Raw genomic sequence first — 16976 nt, forward strand, 5'->3', positions numbered from 1 at the left:
TGTCCCCTGGGCAATATCTCTGTAGATGGCCAATTCTCTCACACCAGAATTGACTTGTCTCAATTCACTTCTGACACAGTAAAAAAACACACCAAATGTTTTCCTTCACTATTGGACTTTTAAAAAGAGTATAATTGCCTCCTTTCTGTATTTTTTCTCAGTGCGAAATGTTTCCTGCAGAAAGTCCATTAACAAAATGAAACAATCCAGTAGTGCCGTGAAAGTGTTCATATACTGACCTCTGCTGGATTGTTTGAGGTCAAACAATATTTATATTACTTAAAAATACTGAATTTAAAAATAATAATTTGCTGCTTGATGTATTTTTGGATAAAAATATTCAAGAAAAAAACTTTCTTAGAATAAAGATGACATTTAAAAAAAATTCTATAATTCCACTAACTTTAATTATTTTGTAATTTATATCTTGGTGTGTGAAATGTGTAGCAAACTCTCCTGCCACCAGTGGGGAGAAACAAGAAGAAAATGAACATTTTTTGTTGGTGTGGATTTGGTTAACAACTACACAAGGCCACCCAGATGAAGTGGTTATCAGGGAAACATACACTACTGCTTATCTTTTATATGCAGAATTATTTTGTTTTTTTCTTTTGTCCCTGATTTCCCCCCAACTCTATCCCTAAACATAGTGAATTCACAAAGTTCTCCCATCCCTCATCTACTCTTATTACCTGAGTGTTTTGTATAATTTAGTGAGTTTGGAAATCAAAAAGAAAGCATTTGAAATATAACCACAAACCTTTATTTTTTCACAAGAAATATTTAGGTATAACCACAAAGATAAAACAAACAAAAGATTTGTGTGCAGGCTATACATTCTTTGCCATAGGTACTTCTATTTGTCTAGAGCAGGGGTCCCCAAACTAAGGCCCGGGGGCCAGATGCGGCCCTCCAAGGTCATTTACCTGGCCCCTGTCCTAAACTTTAGACTTAGGGTTGACCTAAGTCTACTTGGTCGTTGGAGGTCTCTTTGCTTACTTATAGCCTTATGAGATTGTCTAGATGGTCTTTGGAGGTCTCTTTGCTTAGCTACAGCCGTATGAGACCATCTAGATGGCTTTTGGAGGTCACTTTCCTTACCTATGGTCCTATGAGACCATCTAGATGGTCTTGGAAGTCTCTTTGCTTACCTATAGTCTTATGAGATTGTCTAGATCAGGGGTCCCCAAACTAAGGCCCATGGGCCAGATGCGGCCCTCCAAGGTCATTTACCTGGCCTCTGTCCTAAACATTAGACTTAGGGTTGACCTATGTGTGAAATGACTTGATGGCACACAAAAACAATCCTAATTTTGAACTATTTCATCCTAGTCCGGCCCCCCAACAGTCTGAGGGACTGTGAATCAGCCCTCCACTTAAAAAGTTTGAGGACCCCTGGTCTAGAGGTTTCATCCAAATTTCTGTCGTTATTCAGCATCTAGACTCTTTTCAGAAAACGATGAAGAGCAATGACATCAACCACCCAAATCTTCCCAAATCTCTGGAAGTGGTTTATATTAAAAGGAGAAAAAAAGAAAGAAATATTGTATTTAGAAAACTACGGTAGAAGTTACAAAGGAGAACAATGGAAAAATGAAAAGTCGGAGTGAAGTGTCATATTCCAAAGAACAACAACAGAATCATAAAGTTAGAAGAGACCTCGTGGGCCATCCAGTCCAACCCCCACCAAGAAGCAGGAAAATCACATTCAAAGCACCCCCAACAGATTGCCATCTGGTTTCTGCTTAAAAGCCTCCAAAGATGGAGCCTCCACCACACTCCGGGGCAGAGAGTTCCACTGCTGAACAGCTCTCACAGTGAGGAAGTTCTTCCTAATTTTCAGGTGGAATCGCCTTTCCTGAAGTTTGAAGCCGTTGTTTCACGTGCTAGGGCCCTTCCACACAGCCCTATATTCCAGAATAACAAGGCAGAAAATCCCACAATATATGCTTTGAACTGGGTTATCTGAGTCCACACTCAGATAACCCTGTGGGATTTTCTGCCTTAATATTCTGGACTATAGGGCTGTGTAGAAGGGACCCTAGTCTCCAGGGCAGCAGAAAACAAGCTTGCTCCCTCCTCCCTATGACTTCCCCTTATATGTTTATAAATGCCCCCCATTTTGTCTCCTTTCAGCCTTCTCTTCTATATGCCCAGTTCTTTAAGCCACTCCTCATAGGGCTTGTTCTCCAGACCCTTGATCATTTTAGTCGCCTTTCTCTAGCCACACTCCAGCTTCTCAACATCTCCCTTCAATTGCAGTGCCCAGAGTTGGACACAGTGCGATTCCAAGTGTTGTCTGACCAAGGCAGAATAGAGGGGGAGCATGACTTCGCTGGATCTAGACATTTCATTTTTTCTGCCTAAGTGGAGTATCTTGCATTTGCCTCTGTTGAAATTCATTTTGTTAGTTTTGGCTCATCTCTCTAATCTGTTTATTAAACCAGAACTTAAAATGAAAGGTTTTTGTATGGCCTGCCATTCAGAAGCAAACCATACAAAAATTAAGGCTATATATACACAACCCTCTGGGTGTTATAAACCACTTGGAATCATAAAACTCTAAATTGATGTTCTGTGTGAGTGACTATTATAGGGTTGCTGTGAGTTTTTCAGGTTGTATGGCCATATTCCGGAAGCTTTCTCTCCTGACGTTTCGGCCACATCTGTCTCAGGCGTCCTCAGAGGTTGTGAGATATATTGGAAACTAGGCAAGGGAGGTTTATATATCTGTGTAAGGTCCAGGGTGGGAGAAAAAAAAACTCTTGTCTGTTAGAGGCAGGTGTGGATGTTGTAATTAATCACCTTGATTAGCAAGGCCTGGTTTCTTCCTGCCTGGGGGAATCCTTTGTTTGGAGGTTAGCTGGCCCTTATTGTTTCATGTTTGGAATTCCCTTGTTTTCAGAGTGTTGTTCTTTATTTACTGTTCTGATTTTGGAGTTTTTTTAATACTTGTAGCCAGATTTTGTTCATTTTCATGGTTTCCTCCTTTCTATTGAAATCGTCCACATGCTTGTGGATTTAAATAGCTCCTCTGTGTAGTTCTGACATGGTAGTTGTTGCAATGGTCCAGCATTTCTGTGTTCTCAAATAATATGCTGTATCCAGGTTGGTTCATCAAGTGCTCTGCTATAGCTGACTTCTCTGGTTGAGTTAGTCTGCAGTGCCTTTTGTGTTCCTTGATATAGTGCCTTTCATGTTCCCTTTGTATTCCTGGGCAATGCTGTGTTTGGTGGTCCCTATGTAGACTTGTCCACAGCTGCATGGTATACGGTAGTCTCCTGCAGAGGTGAGCGGATTCCTCTTGTCCTTCGCTTCACTCTATTATATCTTCAATCTATGATCTTTGCAAGAATACATAATGCCTTCGGTCTATGAGTAGTCTTAATTTGACTAAAATCCAAGATTTTGTGTGTGTGTGTGTGTGTGTGTGTGTGTGTGTGTGGCCTATATTGTGCCACTGCTCAGATATAAACATGGAACCTCCCAGCTGTCATGGCAACAGTGATGTTGTGACTAGTAAGAACTGTGGAGACCTCAGGACAAAAGAACCTAAATTCCAACTCTAATAACACCTTCATCAGTTCCTTCGGGAATCTCCCATGTGCCTTGTAAACATGATGCCAGGTACGTAGGACACCATAGGCTTGGCTTGGGGCATTTGTTGTCAGGTCCTGATGCCATCCTACTGGAGCACAGAGTTAGCTCATTGGCCCCTGATATTTGTTGTTCACTATTTTAATTCTTATGAAAGACAAAATATGTGTTGTTGCCTGTCAACCCTGCCACATAAGATATTATGTTGTCTTAACAGTCTAAGCAACTTCTCAGAGAATGTAAATGCTCAACCATTACCCGTGTTAGGTTTAGCGGGTCAACAAAGGTACCTTCCATTGTTACAGTATTTAGTTACAGGAACTAATTGCTCTTGGAGATTATGAAGAGGTGGGTCTGCTTTCTTAAATAGGGATACAAATTAATACACTGTTAATCTGATCTTTACCCTTGAACGTGTAACTTCATCCTAAAATGCCCTCACATTTGCAGTTGTGTCACAATGGCTGCATGAACAATGTTTGCCTAGGAAACGTTTTCTAGCCGTGTAAGAAATGTCAGCCAGCCATTGGTGGCAAGAGGTGATCAAAAGATTGGATTATAATATTGGTGACGAAATACCTTTTGAAAATAATTGAAGACTTTTCTTTAAGGTATAAGATTTTTAAAACAACCACCCAACAATTGTAATTTGTCTACACAGCAGTTTAAACTTGTGTCATTACGTTTTAAATATGTTAGTAACGAACTTCAGTTGTGAGTCTTCAGAAGGAGACTGTTTAAAGTGAAGTATGGATAGAATCACCAAGAATGATCAGCTACTAATTCTATTTCTATTATTGTGCTATATTCAGAGATTGTTAGCTTCTGTGTTTTCAAGGGCTCTTCTACTCTTTCTAGCTCCCAGGACTTTTCCTCTGGGCACCAGTCTATAAGCCTGAAGAGCACAGTGCCATCTTGGATTAGGTGGTTTTATAAACAGGGGCATCATGATACCACCCCCTTGACCAAGTGAGTACCCTACTTTACATTCTGCTGGGTTTGAGTGACTATTTGAGGATGAGTTGCTGGGATTCTTTTGCTATACTAATAGTTTGTCTTCCTGATCTAGCTGGGATAGTATCAGAGATGATGCTGGAGTGCTATTCACTTGTTGTGTTGGTAGGCGGAAATTACTCTAGCGGAGTGACTCAGGAATTCATGTCCTTCATAAGCATAATAAATGCCCCCTTCCACACAGCTGAATAAAATCCCACATTATTGCTTTGAACTGGAATAAATGACACATAACCTAGTTGAAAGCAGATAATGTGGGATTTTCTGCCTTGATATTCTGGGTTATATGGCTATGTGGAAGGGCCCTGGGTCTGTCCCTGGCCTGACTTTTTGCTGCAAGCCAAAAAAAACCTTTTCTGTGCTAGATGATGATATTGGAGTGGAAAATGTTGTACAGTTTCATTGTGTATGTCCATACACAGCATAAGCACATGTAGTTATATTTTATCACATAAGGTTTATGAATTTCAGTTGGCTTTTGTAAATTACTCTGAACGTATATTTAGATTTTATGTCACTATATGATTCTTGTCTGATTGTCTGACTATATTGGTTTAGGTTATTTATATTATACTCAATTCATCGATATTAGGTTTAATTTGATGTTAGGTTTTTAACGTATTCATATATGGAGTCTTGTTAGGATTTTATGCCAATATTTATCTGTTTATTGAAGGCATTGAATGCATGCCGTTGTTTGTTGGAATCTGCCCTAAGTCCCTTCTGGAAGATAGGGCAGAATAGAAATAAAGTTTATTATTATTATTATTATTATTTTATTGTATGACACAGCAAACAAGATAGACATGCTGGATTTCATATCACAAAATCACAAGTCGAACACTTCCCAAGTGTCTAGGACTGTGTGATGTATTTTCGGATGATGCGCGCAGATCCCAGTAAGGTGGCCTTTTGCAGTTGGCAGATTGTAATTTTGTCAATGTCTGTTGTTTCCAAATGCCGGCTGAGATCTTTTGGCACAGCACCCAATGTGCCGGTCACCACCGGGACCACCTGCACTGGTTTCTGCCAGAGTCTTTGAAGTTCAATCTTGAGGTCCTGATAGCGGCTGAGTTTTTCCTGTTGTTTTTCGTCAATGTGACTGTCACCTGGGATGGCAACATCAATGACCCAAACCTTTTTCTTTTCCACAACTGTGATGTCTGGTGTGTTGTGTTCCAGAACTTTGTCAGTCTGGATTCGGAAGTCCCACAGTATCTTTGCATGCTCATTTTCCAATACTTTTGCAGGTTTGTGATCCAACCAGTTCTTTACTACTGGGAGGTGGTACTTGAGGCATAAGTTCCAATGAATCATGTGGGCCACATAGCTGTGCCTCTGTTTGTAGTCTGTCTGTGCAATTTTCTTACAGCAGCTGAGGATATGATCAATGGTTTCGTCAGTTTCCTTGCATAGTCTGCATTTTGGGTCATCAGCTGATTTTTCGATCTTGGCCTTAATTGCATTTGTTCTGATGGCTTGCTCCTGGGCTGCAAGGATCAGGCCTTCTGTTTCCTTCTTCAGTGTCCCATTCATGAGCCATAGGCAGGTCTTCTCCTTATCAGCTTTTCCTTCAATTTTGTCAAGGAACTTTCCATGCAATGTTTTGTTGTGCCAGCTGTCAGCTCTAGTTTGTAGTGTGGTTTTCTTGTACTAGTTTTTTGACTGCTGTGCTTTGAGGAGTTTCTGATTTTTGACTTCAATCAAAGCAGGTTCTTCACTTTGCTTTACATATTTTGCCAGGGCATGTTCTTCTTCTTTGACTGCTTGTTTTACTTGTCCTCTGCCCCCTGATCTTCTAGGCAGATATAGCCGCTCAACATCACTGCGAGGGTGCAGTGAATGATTAATGGTCATGAGTTTTCTTGTTTTCTGTCCAAATTGTCCAGTTCCGCCTGTTTTCAATTTATAATGCCAGCAGTATATCTTATGACAGGTATGGCCCAGGTGTTTATGGCCTTGATGGTGTTGCCGTCAATTGATGGTGTTGTTATTATTATGCATGCAATAATTATGAATGAAGTTTTACAGGGCTTTATGAATGAGTCCAAGGAGAGTACACAGGCATGCTCAGGAATGAGGAAAAAGTCCCTTTAAATGGCCCTTCATACACATAAAGGAAAATACCAATCTGGGGTTTGGGAAGTATACAAGCATTTCCTGTGGAGCCTTTGCCTTAGGCCACTTAAGCCATGTGGGTTCCCACATGTTTTGGCCTTCTACTCCCAGAAATCCTAACAGCTGGTAAACTGGGAGTTGTAGGCTAAAAACATCTGAGGACCCAGGTTGAGAATCACTGCCTTAGCCAATCCACTCATTCACAAAGGGGTCTGCTAATATTTCTGGTGTGTGCAGTTACCAGTCTTACATAGCAGGGTCAATGAAAGTATGAAAAAGGGCGGTACGGAGGAATGCCAACTTCCTGGTATTGCAAAGTTGTTAAAAATATATAATAAAAATTAATATTTGATTATATTGAGCTTATGTCGAGTCTGTGTTTCAGGAGGGGAGTCCAGTTTCTCCATAATATGTATATCTGTAGAGTGGGGCCCTGTGAAGGGAAAAGAAGGTAGCGTACCATTCTAGCTGAAAAGGGTGGGGAAAGAAGTGAAAAACAGATACAGTATAGGCCAATCCTGTGTTGTTGTTTTTTTGGTTTTTGGGGCGGAGGGGTTGAGTGAAGGACTTACCTTGGATGTGTTGGTATATTGTGGCCAAATTTGGCGTGATTTGGCCCAGTGGTTTTGTTGTTAACTCTATATATAGATAGTGTAGTAAAGTGGCATAACTTAAATAAAATGACAAAATTAAGGTCTGCTTTTTGAAAAATTTAATCCATGGATGCTTGAACCCACTGATACAGAATCCATGGATATAGAGGGGCTGCCTATATTGACTTTTAGTATCCTTCCTCCTTAGCATATTTGTCTTTTACCTTTTTTGGTTGAAAGCAATGATTTTTAATATTAGTTTTGTAATCCAATCTAAGAACCTCTTTGGCTGGAGACTAGAATACAATTTCTTTAAATAAATAAACGACATGCAAGTTAGTTGTCTATTTTTATCCCCATCCCACTGTTGTATAATCTGTAATTGCACCGCCCATTCTGCCACTTTTTTATGAAGCTTATGTAGCCCAGAACTAAACATCATCATTTTCTTCATCATCGTTTTCTTCATCATCATCATCATTGTTGTCATCAGATTCTATAATGTTCTACCTAGTACTTGAAACCAGATAAATGTTTCTACAGATTTATCAACTGGAACCAGGTTCATCAGCTGTTTGTATATCTAGTCTGTGATATTTTTTTTCAGTCACAAATCACTTTGATCCTCTTTGGAGTATTTTAATAGCCTCTGTTCACTTAATCCCTTGGCTGTTTGGCAGATATATGCTGTGCACAGCTCTCTGGAATGCCTGCTAAAGCTTCCTACTGTGTTGAATGAGATTTTATTTCCATTGATGTGAAACTGGGAAATGATTAGGAAAAAATGACTTACACCTCTCTCTTTACTTATTGAGTTTATTGTAACTAAATTTACACAGAGATGCAGTGTTTTATGCATATGCTAGGACTGAGCCTTGTTTGGGTTTTTTTTATTTTTATTTCATGTTTTTTAACTGGTGCATTGCTTGACTATCAAGCAAAAGGTGGGTGCTAAAAATAATACTGTACGAAGGCTGACTGGCACAACCTGGGGATCACAACCAGATACAGTGAAGTCATCTGCCCTTGCGCTTTGCTACTCTGCTGCTGAATACATATGCCCAGTGTGGAACACATCTCACCACGTTAAAACAGTGGATGTGGCTCTTAATGAGACATGCCACATTATAGGATGTCTACTCCCCACACCACCGCAGAAATTATACTGTTTAGCTGACATCTGCCGGGAAGTAGTAACCAGCAATGAAACAACCAAGTCTTTGACATCTCCAGCCCATCCCCTGTTCGGGTATCAGCCAGCATGACAATGCCTTAAATCAAGAAATAGTTTTCTAAGATCTACAGAGATACTCACAGGAACACCTCAGCAAGCGAGAGTCCAAAAGTGGCAGGCTGAAACCCGGAACCTCAATCAGTGGTTGACATCGGATGAGAGACTCCCTCCTGGGCACACAGAAGACTGGGACTTGGAAGGCACTGAACAACCTGCGCTCGGGCACCACCAAGCTTAAGAAATGGGGCTACAAAGTGTGGAGAAGAGCAAACCATAGACCACCTACTACAATACAGTTTGAACCCTTCCACATGCACAATGGGGGACCTTCTTATAGCAACATCAGAGGCACTCCAAGTGGCCAGCTTCTGGTCAAAGGACATTTAGTATAATGCCAAGTTCTTTTAAAATTTTGTGTTTTCAAATACATTACAACTTGTACCCTCGGTTTGCTTCTAACACGATAAATAAATAACTCGTTCATTAATGTAACTCCCTGTAGTTCTGAGTGCCAGGGCTAATGACAAATACTAGTAATATCTTCCCATGTATTCCACTCTCGCAGGATTTAAATATCTTTATTTAATTGCATTTAAATCAATTTGGAGATTATGAAAATCTTGCTATAAGTGTTTTTTGGGGAATATTGAAGGCATAACGAGGAAATGAAAGAGTTTGAATAAAACAAAGCTATCTATGTGTTGTCATGACCGGAATCACTGAGTTTCTGTGAATTTTCCGGGCTGTAGGGCCATGTTCCAGAAGCATTCTCTATTCTATTTTAATCCCCTTCTTAAACTTTGCAATGTCTTTTTTTTTAACTGTTTCCAGCAAGATTGCAGTTCTTGAATCTTATTCAGAGAGTAAAATCCAAGCACAATATCCACGCCAGAATCAGAAAAAACTGCCAATTATATCAGCACAAGTACTTTTGGGGCCTGTGGAAGGAGATATCCTGCACTTCCTAATACAGTGCTTTGCTCAGCTATGCAGGGTTAGCTGGAGACTCCCTGGATACTGTTTTGCCCAACCTTCCCAACCACTATTGAACTGCAGAAGTATGCAGAGATACTGTTAATCTGCAGCGCATATCCAGGGAAGAAGAAACAGCCATCAGCTTTTCCCATGGCCATAAAGGGGACAAAACTTTTTCCAGAAAACTCCACTACATTGCAGACATTAATAGTATAGTGACATCAATGGAGAATTATGCTCCACCATTATCATACACAGGTTGCTCCAGTTGTTTAGTCTGTTCCAGTTCAGGGAACATTGGTGTTCCACAGAGATAAGACAGTTCTTCCACTTAATTTTTGGGTTGTTGTATGTCTTTCGGGCTGTGTGGCCATGTTCCAGAAGTATTCTCTCCTGACGTTTTGCCCACATCTATGGCAGGCATCCTCAGAGGCACTTAAATTTTGTTTCTTTCAAAGGGTGCTCTACATATCGCATGGAATGCATTCAAGTCTTTTCCCACTTATGTACCCTAAAGCAAACCTATCTTGGCAAGATTTGTTCAGAAGTAATTTGCCATTGCATTTTTCTGAGGCTGAGAGAGTAAGGCAGGAATGAAGGGGTAGGAGGAAATGGCCATATAAGGAGGTACGAGCAGGCCAGGAACACAGCCGATGGGTTATCACATGGTTTCCCTGAAATCATGTGTTTTGAGAGAAACGAAAGTAATGAAATGTAATACTGCACCACAAATATGCACCAATGGTTTGATATGTGGGCGGTCGTAAACTGAACCCACTGAATTGTATAAATAGACACTCGACCCTGTCTGCGGGGTTCTCCCTTTTCAGCATCTAGTTGTGCGTGGGATGAACCTCTGCAGCTGCAGGAACGTTAGTAAAACTGCTTTCTTTGGAAAAACCTCCAGTTGTCTGTCTCCTACTTCCACTGCGTCCGCACAGACACACGAGAAGCCGGGAAGAGGGGAAATCTGGCTTCCGCTACATTTTCTGGTGACCCCGACGTGATTCCACAATAAGACGGGCCAGGAGATCGGAGACGGATCCCGTTGGCGGGACGGTCCCAACTCGGCGGTGGGGGCCAGAGGCAACTACCGTGAGACGAGAAGGGGCCCCTGAATATTGTAAGACCGGCTGCGGTACTTGCCTCTGATGCCAACGCCGGCCGACGGTGGGAGCCGCAACGACAGCGAGGTTCCAAAGAAACCAGGCAGGGAAAAGGATCCAGGGAAAAAGCCCAGGGGCGAAGGTTGGTCCGACGTCTACAGCAATCTGGCAAGTATAGTGGTTAAATGAGACACTAAGGGAACCGCGCCGGGAGGGACACAAAGGTTCCCAGGGAGGTATAAAAGGGGTTCTGTCTTGTGATTCCTGACACACACCGTTGAGTGTCCAGGTGCCCAGTCCAAGGCAGTCCCCTCTATTAGGCAGGATGGGAGGCAGTGGGTTCAAATCCACCACCCCATTACAGTGTATGTTAGACAATTTCGGCTCAGTTGCAAGTAGAGCCGTAGAAGGAATTCCCCAGAGAACAAGACTTGTGAGGGTGCCCCAAGACCAAGTCGTGCAGGGCTCATGAGGAGTCGCAACTCCAGGGGAAAGGAAAAAAAAAAACAAAAAACAAAAAACTGTTTGATTTCTTTGTCATGTGTGGGGAATAATGAGTTTCAAGTTCTGCATGTTTCGTGGTAATATTGAAGTGAAAATGAAAAATGAGTCTATAGATTTACACAAAAAATGTTGAGCACAAATATCTAGAAATGTTTTATTACGGTTGAAAAAATCTGATTCGAAGAGGGTCTGTGTTAGTTTGCTTTTGCTGACAAGCTGCAGAGAGGCGAGAAAAAGTGGTGTTGAGGCTCAGAAAGTTTTTTCCTTGTTATTTCTGAGGAACAAAGGCTGTTTTCTTAAAAAGTTTTCCTTTGCACCTGGGCCTCATGCCAAAAAGATAGTGGGAAAATCTTGGCAGACAGTTCAAGGTAAAAACTCCCTGTTATTCTTGTTAAAACTCAGGCGAAATGCCCAGAGAAAGATAATGGAATTCCAGTGGACAGCCAAGGTCAAATGAAAGCCGCTGTGAACTAGTGAAGTTTTAAAAATGTAATGTGAATCTAATATGAGAAAAAAAAAAAGAAAGAAAATGATGATGTAAATGTGTGTATATATATATATAATATTTTGGGGTTCTGTCTTTCGCCTGGATCTTAAATCCTTGCTTTGGACTTATTTTGGGACAACTGGGTGAGAATGTTTCATGAGCTGAGAGAGAGTGTGTGACTTTATCTAAACAACTAACCACTAATCAGAATTCCTGTGGACTTTGTGTGAATGAGATGTATGTGTTGAATTCAAAATGCATAAAGAGTTATAAACAATGTTAGTAGATTTGTTCAGAAGCAATTCGGAAGCTGTAGATATTTTTTTTTGGGGAAAAAAAATGGTCTTAGGCTTGAGAGAAAAAAAAATTCCTTGTTTTGAAAGAACAATGCTTCAGTGTTTTTAGAGAACATGGTGATAAGAGCTGGACATCTGCCCAGAAATTGAATCTCAAGGAAAAAAAAAAAAATGAGCCTGAACAAGTGCACTTTTGAAAACTCAAGCCTCTGTGGGCTACTCCCCCTTTTTTCTGTTCTACAGACTTTAAACCCCTTACAGGTTATAGGGAAATGTTGGAGGTCCTTTTTTTTTTGCAGCACTTTGGAATACAGGTGATCTTGGTGAGTCAAGAAGAAGGAGAAGGAATGTGAATGAATGTTTTGGAAAGGAGAATGCTGGAGGGTTTACATTTTTGATGGACTTTATTTTCTTACTGCGTTCTCCTACATAATAAAGGTGTTTAAAGTTTGAATTTTTAAAAGCATCTTAAAATGTGTATAACTACAGAGAATAAAGATTATGTTTATTAAGAAAAAATAAATAAATAAATAAATAAATTATTTTTGAAAAAAAAAATTGATCCCATATTCCTGACACAGAAGGATTAAGAACTGACATTGATTTTTAAATTTTTTTGATTGACATTTTATTCAAAAAGGGAGCTAGTGCCCAAGTGATAAAAAGTTATCCTTTTGAGAACCAAAGACATGATATAATTGGCTACGTCTCATGTTGCTTCATAATAATTTTGTGAGATTTGGATTCTGGACTTTGTGATTTTGGCCCAACTCTTTCTAAAGGTTACGGAAAGGAAGGACTAGGACTTTTGTAAACGGGACATTAGATCATGCAAATAGGGGCATTTTTTCCATCGCCCCCAGCCTGGATTTTGCCAGATTTGAGAAGCGGCAGGAGGCTTTTCAACGTGTGTTACTAACAAATTTTGAGCTGTTCAACGAGTCGGTGTAAAAGGGGAATTGAGTAAGTTTAACACTGCAGCAGGACTGGAGTGGAAGATTGCATTGCAGCAAGTGGATACACGATTGTTAAATCGTTTGCGGAAAGGAAAAGAAAAAGATGCGGAGAAGAAAGATTTTGTTGGATTTCAAGACAGATGAGTGTGTTGTCAAAGGCACAACCTCTGAGGAGGCCTGCCGTGGATGTGAGCGAAACGACTAGAGAGAGTGCTTCAAGAGCCATACAGCCTGGAAGGATGAGTATTTCCCTCCCCTTCTTTTCCCTCTCATTGTTTTTTTGCTACGGGTCCTGAACTCCTGTATGGGATAAACCCAGAAGTCTATGAGACATGTTTATTGAGAGGCCTGGGAGGGCCTATAGGTGTTGCTGAGTGTTAAGGCTGTGATGGAGTGTGGCATCAGGCTGGAGGCTGTAAGGGCTGACCAACTCAACAACATACAATTTTCTATTTTGACCCAACTCTCCTGGATAGGACCTTTTGTAATGGGACATTGCAAATAATTCGGATTTTTGCCGGATTTGAGAGACAATGAGGGACTTTTTCATATGCCATCTAACAACCTTGCTTTTTAAGCCAAAAGGAGGATATAGCACGGAGACAATGTGACAAAGAATAAAAATAAGTTAACCATTGCAGCAGGACCAGAGTAAAAAGGATTACTGCAGATCGCGAAAGAAGGCCCATGGAGGAATCATTTCTCAAGAGGCCATGGAGGGGTCGTTTGGGAGCTGAATAGTGGCCTACCTGCCCCACCCGTGGAGAGACAAGGGATTTCAACAAGATTGGCTGAGACAAAAGTGATGCCGAACAGGATGATCGACAGATGGGTAATCCGTTCCCCCTCCCCCATTCGCTCTCACTGTCTTCCTGCTTTCTTTTTTCAGCTTTTTTTTGGACTCCTGTTCCTAAATTGGAGATCCATAAGGCATTGTTACTGAGAGGCCTGTTTTCCAAAATGGAGATCCATAAGGCATTATTACTGGAAGGCCTGTTTTGGAATCCAAAACCCGTAGGAGTTTAAGTCTACCCCACGCCACACATACTGGGTATGACAGCTAAAGCCCTGTGAGAGATGGAGATTTTCTTTACGGACTTTTCTTTACACAGAGACAATTCTTAGAGACTAGAGACTTGATTGGACAAAGAGACTTTCTTCAAATTAACTGAACATTATTCCTTTGATCAAGGAAGAGGAAACACACCCCCAGTTTGACTTTATGCCAAAGACTGAAAAGACCTGAAAGTTGGACATGTATGTGAATGGCCACCTCTGGCCATAGCAACAAATCCATCATCGGAAGAAGCCAAATGACTGGGCTAGATCAGAATTCTACTGTGGACTATGTCCTTTCTAAAACCTGATTAATATTTTTAATCCTCATGTGTTGTTTACCTCTGGTGATGAAACTATGTACAAATGCTATTCTGCGCTCATTTTCCACTGAAAAGATAGCTTGGCTGCAAGCTAGAAGGGATTGGAGGGACCCATAAGTCTGCTCATTTAGTTTGCTTCAGCTTTTGTATACACGCTTCGCAAAAAATAAAAATAAAAAAAAAATGGGGGAATAAGGCAGGAATGAAGGGGTAGGAGGAAATGGCCATATAAGGAGGTACGAGCAGGCCAGGAACACAGCCGATGGGTTATCACATGGTTTCCCTGAAATCATGTGTTTTGAGAGAAACGAAAGTAATGAAATGTAATACTGCACCACAAATATGCACCAATGGTTTGATATGTGGGCGGTCGTAAACTGAACCCACTGAATTGTATAAATAGACACTCGACCCTGTCTGCGGGGTTCTCCCTTTTCAGCATCTAGTTGTGCGTGGGATGAACCTCTGCAGCTGCAGGAACGTTAGTAAAACTGCTTTCTTTGGAAAAACCTCCAGTTGTCTGTCTCCTACTTCCACTGCGTCCGCACAGACACACGAGAAGCCGGGAAGAGGGGAAATCTGGCTTCCGCTACAAGAGTACATCTTGCCTAAGGTCACTGTCATGCCCCCACAGAGGCTCTTACTGTTTTCTTTATTAAACCTCAGTTGTTCCTTTAGTTAGAATGGGTTTACTTCCTTTGTGTATAGTCCTTTTGGTCAAAAGGAAACTTCATTAACCGTATCCCATCAAGACACCCCCCCCCCCCCCGGCATTGATTACAGTCCTCCTCAGCAAGTGCTTTGCAGTTAGTCAGTCTAAGGGTGCCAAGGAGCCTAGAGGCTGCAATATCTTTCACGTGTAAGGTTTAGGAAACTAAGTCAAACGTTAAGGAAACTGAGTCAAGGTTTAAGAAGTTTAAGATTGAAGAAATTAAGTTTAAGACTTGGAGAAACAAGCCTGAAGTATTAAGGAACCAAGTTTACAGTTTGTTGTCGAAGGCTTTCATGGCTGGGATCACAGGGTTGTTGTATGTTTTCCGGGCTGTATGACCATGTTCCAGAAGTATTCTCTCCTGATGTTTCACCCACATTTATGGCAAGCATCCTCAGAAGTAGTGAGGTACAGTTTAAAGAAGAAAAACGACGTAACAGGAGGTGTTCACAGAAATTAAAGCCAGACAAAGGACACAGAAAAGAGTATAGGAAAAGCATCTCTTCAGAAGAAAGTAAGAGAAACCTAGTTCAGTTCTGAGTTTTTATTTGTTCCTTCGTTTATTAGTCAGATCCTGGGTAGAGTTAGGGAACTGATCTTAAATACAATTAAATTACTTTTTTGTTTACCTTTTGTTGTAATGAACTCTGTTCTTGCCAAGAATAGAGCGCCTGAGAGAGTTAGTTCGGAGGACAGAAAAGTCACCCAGAGGGTTTTCATGGGTAAGATGGAAGCCCAACTGTGGTGTCTAGAGTCATCGTTCAATGCTCAAACCACTACGACATGGTGGCTCTCAATTTTGATTTACACTCAAGTAATCCCACCTATTCTCTTGGTTGGTCTTGAGAGCTGGGGTGGAAAAACATCCCTCCCCTGTCATTGTTACTGTTGTTATGTGCCTCCAAGTCGATTACAGCTTACAACAGCACTACAGTGAACCTATCACTGGGTTATCTAGGACTGAGTGTGTGTGACTTTCAGAGTGGGTTTCATGGCTGAAAGAGATTCAGACCCTGGTCTCCAGAGTTGTAGTGCAATGCTCAAACCATTACACTACACTGGCTCTCCTTATATTTGATGTAAGTGCTTTTTCCAATAGAAGCCTCTCTGTGCTCATTGGAGGTATGGCAGATGTAATTCCTTGCATGAACAACTATAAAGCTATCAACTATGCTCTGCTATGGCTGACTTCTCTGGTTGAGTTAGTTTGCAGTGCCTTTCGTGTTCCTTGAATCATGTTTGGGCAATGCTGCGTTATTATTATTATTATTTGAAGCACAACAAGATGAGTCCACAGCAGACATTCTGCTGGCTGTTGTCCTGGATCACACGTCGAACCCTTCCCAAGTATCTAGGACTGTGTGATGTATCGGCGAATAATGCGTGCAGATCCCAGTAAGGTGGCCTTCTGCAGTAGGCAGGTGGTAATTTTGTCAGCGCCAATTGTGTTTAAGTGCAGGCCAAGGTCTTTAGGCACTGCACCCAGTGTGCCGATCAGCACTGGGACCACCTTGACTGGCTTGTGCCAGAGTCTTTGCAATTCGATCTTTAAATCCACATATCGTGTCAGCTTTTCCAGTTGTTTCTCTTCAATCCTGCTGTCACCTGGGATTGCAACATCGACAATCCATACTTTGTTTTTTAACACGATTGTAAGATCAGGAATATTGTGCTCCAAAGCTCTGTCTGAATTCGGAAGTCCCAGAGTAGCTTGACATGTTCATTCTCTAACTTTTTCCGGCTTGTGATCCCACAAGTTCTTTCTCGCAGGCAGATTGTATTTGTGGCACAAGTTCCAATGAATCATCTGAGCAATGGTGTTATAGAATCATAGAATAGTAGAGTTGGAAGAGACCTCATGGGCCATCCAGTCCAACCCCCTGCCAAGTAGCAGGAAATCGCGTTCAAAGCACGGCCGACAGATGGCCATCCAGCCTCTGCTTAAAAGCTTCCAAAGAAGGAGCCTCCACCACAGTCCGGGGGAGAGAGTTCCACTGTCGAACAG

The 16976-nt window shown here is 41.4% G+C and overlaps 1 protein-coding gene across 3 annotated transcripts in view; it reads left to right on the forward strand.

Moving 5' to 3' along the window:
- The first annotated feature begins 3491 nt into the window (after positions 1–3491).
- The window catches only part of c1h2orf88 (chromosome 1 C2orf88 homolog), a 42156-nt gene continuing 28671 nt past the window's right edge, over positions 3492–16976 (forward strand). The window contains exons 1-2 of one of the 3 annotated variants that reach the window (XR_010001023.1): positions 3492–3627; positions 4456–4566. The gene's annotated coding sequence lies outside the window, so the exon portion shown is untranslated. Of the gene's footprint in view, positions 3628–4050; positions 4209–4455; positions 4567–16976 lie in introns of those variants that run through there. The other 2 variants (XR_010001024.1, XM_062963750.1) reach the window with 2 other exon arrangements.

Source organism: Anolis carolinensis, chromosome 1 (genome assembly GCF_035594765.1).
Source record: "Anolis carolinensis isolate JA03-04 chromosome 1, rAnoCar3.1.pri, whole genome shotgun sequence".
Classification (NCBI taxonomy): Eukaryota; Metazoa; Chordata; class Lepidosauria; order Squamata; family Dactyloidae; genus Anolis; species Anolis carolinensis.